Source organism: Lytechinus variegatus, chromosome 2 (assembly GCF_018143015.1).
Source record: "Lytechinus variegatus isolate NC3 chromosome 2, Lvar_3.0, whole genome shotgun sequence".
Classification (NCBI taxonomy): domain Eukaryota; kingdom Metazoa; phylum Echinodermata; class Echinoidea; order Temnopleuroida; family Toxopneustidae; genus Lytechinus; species Lytechinus variegatus.
Genome location: NC_054741.1, coordinates 70,834,559 through 70,840,703, shown reverse-complemented (window position 1 = coordinate 70,840,703; position 6,145 = coordinate 70,834,559). Strand labels below are relative to the sequence as shown.

General features: G+C 35.0%; 1 long non-coding RNA gene across 1 annotated transcript; it reads left to right on the top strand.

Moving 5' to 3' along the window:
• The first annotated feature begins 2,143 nt into the window (after positions 1-2,143).
• Positions 2,144-5,624, top strand: LOC121408875. The gene is made up of 4 exons (XR_005969094.1): positions 2,144-2,450; positions 3,210-3,293; positions 3,517-3,726; positions 4,735-5,624. It is a non-coding gene; the product is annotated as an uncharacterized LOC121408875 (long non-coding RNA).
• The last annotated feature ends 521 nt before the right edge of the window (positions 5,625-6,145 follow it).

Sequence of the window (6,145 nt, the reverse complement as noted above, 5' to 3'; positions counted from 1 at the left end):
TACATTCCTCAAAAAATGCAAGTAGATTATCTATTGAAATTTGAATATGGCAATGCCTTAAGTTACAGGAAGTTAAAACCATATTAAAAGTCATTAAATAGACAAGCATAGGAAAATCACAAAATTTGCATTTTATGCAAATTAGCCATAAAAACTTGCAAATGAGGAGAATAATCCCAAATTTGGAAATCAAGTGCGGAAAACAATATAAATTGAACGGAAGTTCGTGATAATCTTTACAAATTTAATAATTCTTCAAATAAAAAATAATGTAAATAAATCTACATCATAATTATGAGCATCCTTGTAGGAAAAGAACAACCCAGAAAATTTTTATTTTTCTCACACAAACAGTTAAACCCTCATTCCACAGAGACCAAGACCTCTGAAAGACTGCTGTAAGACCATAAAACTTGCTTGATCTTTCAACGAACTTTTAAAGATCTCTGATGTCTTTCACGATTCCTGATAGATCTTTCAATTGTCTTTGTGGTCCCCGTGAGTCCAAAACTTTTTGAAACGGTTCAAAACAGTCTTTCAGCGGTCTTACAGGAAAATTGTTTTTGCTGGTCTTTCATTGAACTTTCAAAGTTCTTATTAGTCTTTCTATGATCTTTCGGCAGTCTCACGATATTTTTTCAGAGATTACTGTAAGACTCATGAGATATCATTGAAATATCGTCGAAAGATAATTGAAAGACCAGGCAAAGTCTATGGAAAGAATTCTGAAGGATCACTTGATGCATAAACATCTCTGAAAGACCATTGAAAGATCTCTATAGGACAGGTGTCTTTCAGAGTTCTTCGAGGGGTCTTTCTGAGCCATTCCACAGAAATGACAAAATTCAGTGATCTTGGAGACTGCTGTATAAGACCTTGCCAATTTTTGGTCTTTGAAAGCCTTGAAAGGCCCTTCAAAGGTCTCCCCTCTGTGGATCTAGATCAATATATGACTACTAAGAATGCCTAGTACATTAATTATCAGCTTAATATCTGAAGTAGAATGTACATATTATGCAAAGAAGCATCCGGCATGTTATAAATAATCAAGAAAACTTGTGATATTTTCCTCTAAAATTCCACGTAGATTATATATATATGTAACCTTGATGACCTTGCTTGGTTATTGACTTTTTTCATGAGCAGTTACCACCGGAGCAGATACCCCACTCATATTGTGCAATGATGAGTCAGTTCTACATGGGTCCCACTGTTTGAATGCTTCATATTTCTACCCTTGTTCTCTCCTTGACTTGGTAGAGTCTTTGCGTTTCTTGCTAGTATAGTCCACGCTATCATGCTCCTTGATTGTCAAGTGATCAGTACAAGATGTCACAACCAGTACAAATAAAAGCTCGTTAGCTTTGAATATTTGTTCCTTGTAGCACACCACTTGTCTTGGTGGTGAATATGAGTAACTTCCTTGGAACACGAGATCCCTGGGCATGGTTTATAAGTACTGTACCAATGAGCATTTGCCCATACGAGCGACATGAAAGCCATTCATAAAGTCATGATAAAGGCTTAAAGTGTATATAGACATCTTTTCAGATACAGGAATCATGATTAGACGTCCTTGCTGAATCCAGTTGCTGCTTCAGGATGAAGCATCCGTTTTCTGTTCTTTCCTCTTTGATGAATCTCCTAAGGATGGCAACTATCTCCATATATTGTAGCTATAGTTTCTAAGCAAATCGTATGCAAATAATATCAATTTCCTGATAGTTATGGCAAATGGAAATTCCTCAGTGAGACAATGAACAACCAAGTAGACGTTAACAGATGAAGGACTAAGCCAACGGAACACCATTAACATCACCATCAAATACCATCCAACATTGATTAAACAGTGTGTACCCATTCCAGGATTTGTTTGCCACTTTGTGTTACTCATTGGTATACCGTGAGGGTATACAGAGGAATAAACCTTTCAGAAATTATACGACTAAGAATGTCTTCTGGAGGAATGCTGAATTTCAGTGTCATGCAGATGTACTTTGGACAATCATACAACTCTCTGTACATACTGAAATCCGACAAGTCGAGCATAGGAGATTGAATGTCAATCAAGAGGACTTTGACAAGAACCAAACCATTACCCTTGTCTTCTTCCGACACAAGTCGCCTCAATGAGACACTGGACATAAAGGCCCGAATTCACGAAAAACCTAGCTCCTGGTTTTTGGTGGTTTAAACCCCCTCCTGGTTTAAACCCCGAGCTGGGTTTTTCATTTACGTTTCACGAAAGAGGTTTAAACCCCGAGGGGGTTTAAATGCGTCATAAAACGTCATGAAACGTCATATTTTTTAGTCTGCTCTTAGATGTGGTTTAAACCATGGTTTAATTTTATGAGCATGCGCACTTGAGGAGTTTGTGAAAAATCCGTGAAGCGAAGAAAATTTTTCTTGCGGTCCTGGACCTGACAAGTGGTCTTCTTGATTAGAAATTCGTAAGTATTCTTCTTTGAATTCGTAAAAAAAATTCCCGCTTTCCTTCTCTGGAATATATTGATACGTTTTAAGCAGTTATATGAAATTGGTAGTGTTGTTTTTCATGATTGCGAACGAGGTTTTGGTATTGACAAGTCCAGACGATGCACTTTATCGTCGCGTGTGTATTGCCACAGTCCCATCCGTGCATTTAAGTGTTGGGATATTTTGTCGCTGTGTTGTTGAACGAGTTGAAGGTGCTCAGCCGCGGGCCGGCCGGGCTTACTTGTTTTATGAGCTTCACGAGGATATTTATATTATTATGCCATCTATATCTTAATTTGTCAATGTCAAGATGAAAATGAAATATCGTAGCCGTAGCCTAGGCCTACTAAAAAGCCTAAATTGCATTTCAAATTCAAAATATACATTTGTAGATCGAGACCTACCTTTTTGCTTTCAGCACAGGCCAATTTTTGAGGCTGTAGGAATATTAAAGAGTTGATTACTCAAAATTTGGTCTAAAGTCTTTTCACTTGCAAATAGAGAAAATAGAGCCCCCCCCACAAAAAAAACAGATTTAAGTTAAGTCGTTAGGCCTAGGCCTAATTTTGAAAGGCATATTCCAGTTTCAAACAAATTATTACAATATTTTTTTTATTTATTTATCATTCACAGTGTTTACTGTGAGATTTGCATTTAAAAAGTGATAAACCAATGAATATTTTTTTTTTAATGAAAAATTATTTTTTTTTTTTAATTTGACCACTGTTTCACAGAATTACATCGGCATCAGAGGTACCATACAGTGTAGGTCTCTATGGATTATCTCCATCTTCTTCACAGCTTTAAATTACTAAGAGGTATGATTATTAATTTGATTTACATTGTTTTGATTTGTTTAAAAGTATTAGACTGAAGAAATGAAATGGCTTGAATGTAGTTTTTGTTAATCTCAGGAAGTAAATTAAGATTGCAGTAATTATGTTGGCAGATCAAATCTACATGCACATGTACAGTTTGGAATGATTATAAAGATCACAAAATAAAAGAATTAAAAATAATATTCAACTCTTCTGCATACAGCTACCTTTCCCAAGACATTGTGGGCTACATGATGCTAAAAATCCATCGAAATCGTACAAGGATGGGCCATCTCGAGATCAGTATCGACTGTCAAAAGAAACCGTCACCAATATGCTGGAAGCCGAAATGAAGAGGGACACACAGCTCAGAGGATAGATCAACTTCCTGTTTATTTGCAGGTGTTGACAACTCTCCATTTTCATGCAGTGGGTAAGTAATTTAATTTTCCATAAACGATTATTGAATGTTTCTAGGCACTGTTAAATCTAAATGACTGAGATTGTTTCTATAATTTTAGGACTCCAGATAAAGCTGATGACATGACAATAATATCTAGAAATCAGAGGAGCACATAAATAAGAGTATCATTTCAGCAACAGTCAAGTACCTATGAATTGCATAATTTAAAAATTCCAAAACTACCACAGCAGTAGTGAGGCTCTGCTTTTACAACTGTTATGTCAGGTTAGAGTTATAAATTTTGCCATTAACCCGTGGTAGAGCTTCATGAGGTTCACCAAACTTGTACACAAAATTTTGAAATTTTGAGTACAAAATTATGCTAATTTATGCAAAATTTATTCATGCTAATTTATGCGAAATTCATAATCACAAAAAATGCTTCTGTATTTGTAGACCAATTTTGATTTTTTTTTTCATCTGTCTGGTAGAGCTACATGTACATGAGGGTCCCCAAATTTCCACACAGACTTTTGAAATTTTGACTAGAAAATTATTTATGTTAATTTATGCAAAATTTATTCATATATCACAAAAAATGCTTCTGTGTCACTTCTCTATTAATTTCAATTCTGTTTCCTCAATTTATGTCACAAATATAATTCACTAGTGACGACTTGGCTGAAATTAAAAATTGATGGTACATTGTTCGGGTACTGTACAACCCAATTATTTTTTTTTTACCTTTAATCAAAAGATGTGCAAAACTTCAAGGTAAAAGTCATTAAAGCATTGGGCAAAAAAATTATTCAATAGTTGTTTTTGAAAGTCAGCACTGCTGCTATATTGAATCGCATAATGATGGCGAGACTGCCAAAGGCGTTCCACTTGTTAAAATATATTGGAGAAAATTGTATGATATTTGTACAAGATGAATATTCATTGTTTAACATCTGTATGTGCTTCAATGAAATGTTTTAAATTACCTCAAAACAATCACCTCACCCATCAACCATATGGTTTGTTTTTATTTTACAGGATCATTTTAAAAGATGCATGGTGATGAGGCAGCAATATAGCAGTCATCAATGTGTCAGAAGCTAAAGCAAGAAGGAAGAGGCAATACATGAAGATTCCTACAAGAGAAGAAGTTGAAGCAACTCGGAGACAGTTCTATCTAACTGTTAGATTTCCAGGAGTGAAAGGTGCAATTGATGGGACACATGTCTACATCAAGAGCCGGGGGGGGGGGGGGATTGGGCCATATGCTTCTTATATACCCCTTCCAACTTCATGTGGAGAGGAATGCCTATAACAATGGCAAAAGCATAAGAACATAGAAACACAGAGTTCATTCAAATTTATGAAGAATACTTTACTTCTTTATTTGTTAATAAATTGATTATTATAACCCTGTGATTCCTGCAGCTTAGCTTCAGCAACCTCTCTTTATTCAAAACGTCCATTCGTAGTTTGTGCTCCTTCAAGCTCATATCGTGTCTTTCAATCTCATTTCATGCTCTTTCAATCTCATATCATGTTCTTTCACTCTCATCTTGTACTCTTTATAAAGTCGAGACCATGTTTCTTCCATTGAACTTCAATTCTAATGGCATGCACTTCTACCAGCTCAAACTCTTCTGACAGATGATTCTTTTTTCCTTGAGATGGGTAATTCAAATTCCATTTTGCAGAACAAAGGTTTGTGGTATTGCTGCAGGGTTAAAATTCAATATTGAAATGCATTTAAGTACATAACATTATAGTAACAGTACAGTTGTAAAACACATACTATAAATCATGTTGTCAAAGATGTATGTTGTTTAACGTACTGGTAACTCTCTACTTGATAGGTTCAGCTTCTGACACCAATGTACATTGTGTTTTCTGATTGTTCTCGGAACCATAAATTGAATTTTTGAAAACATTAAAGAATTATAAAAATTTCTTTAAAAACAGACAACAATGCAATGCATTCTTTTCAGAAGTATACAATATTCAGTGCACAGTTCATTGAATTGCTTGAATCTGGTAACATACATATATTGAAGCCCTTTTCATACTTCAAATGATTCACCCTCCCAGTTCAGTTTTATAAATCCCTCTTCACCTCTAAATACCTTACTACATATCTGTAGTATATTCAGATTATTTTGTGTGTACCAGTGTATTGTGCATCCAATTGATCTTATAATTACATGTACGTGTACTTGTACTTGATTTGGGGATCATGTTTAATTTGCTACAGTATTTAACATCTATTTCAACTACTTCTGATATATGAGTCTGACCAAAAAATATTCTGGCAGAAAGGGTCAATGGAAAAGGGAAAAAAAGGCATGGTAATTTTAATGATACTAAATTACCTTGAAGAGGAATGCGATTTTGAAGAAATTCCACCAGTCTGGGAATATTTCCTTCATACCTCAGACAAATGAATTTGTAGAAT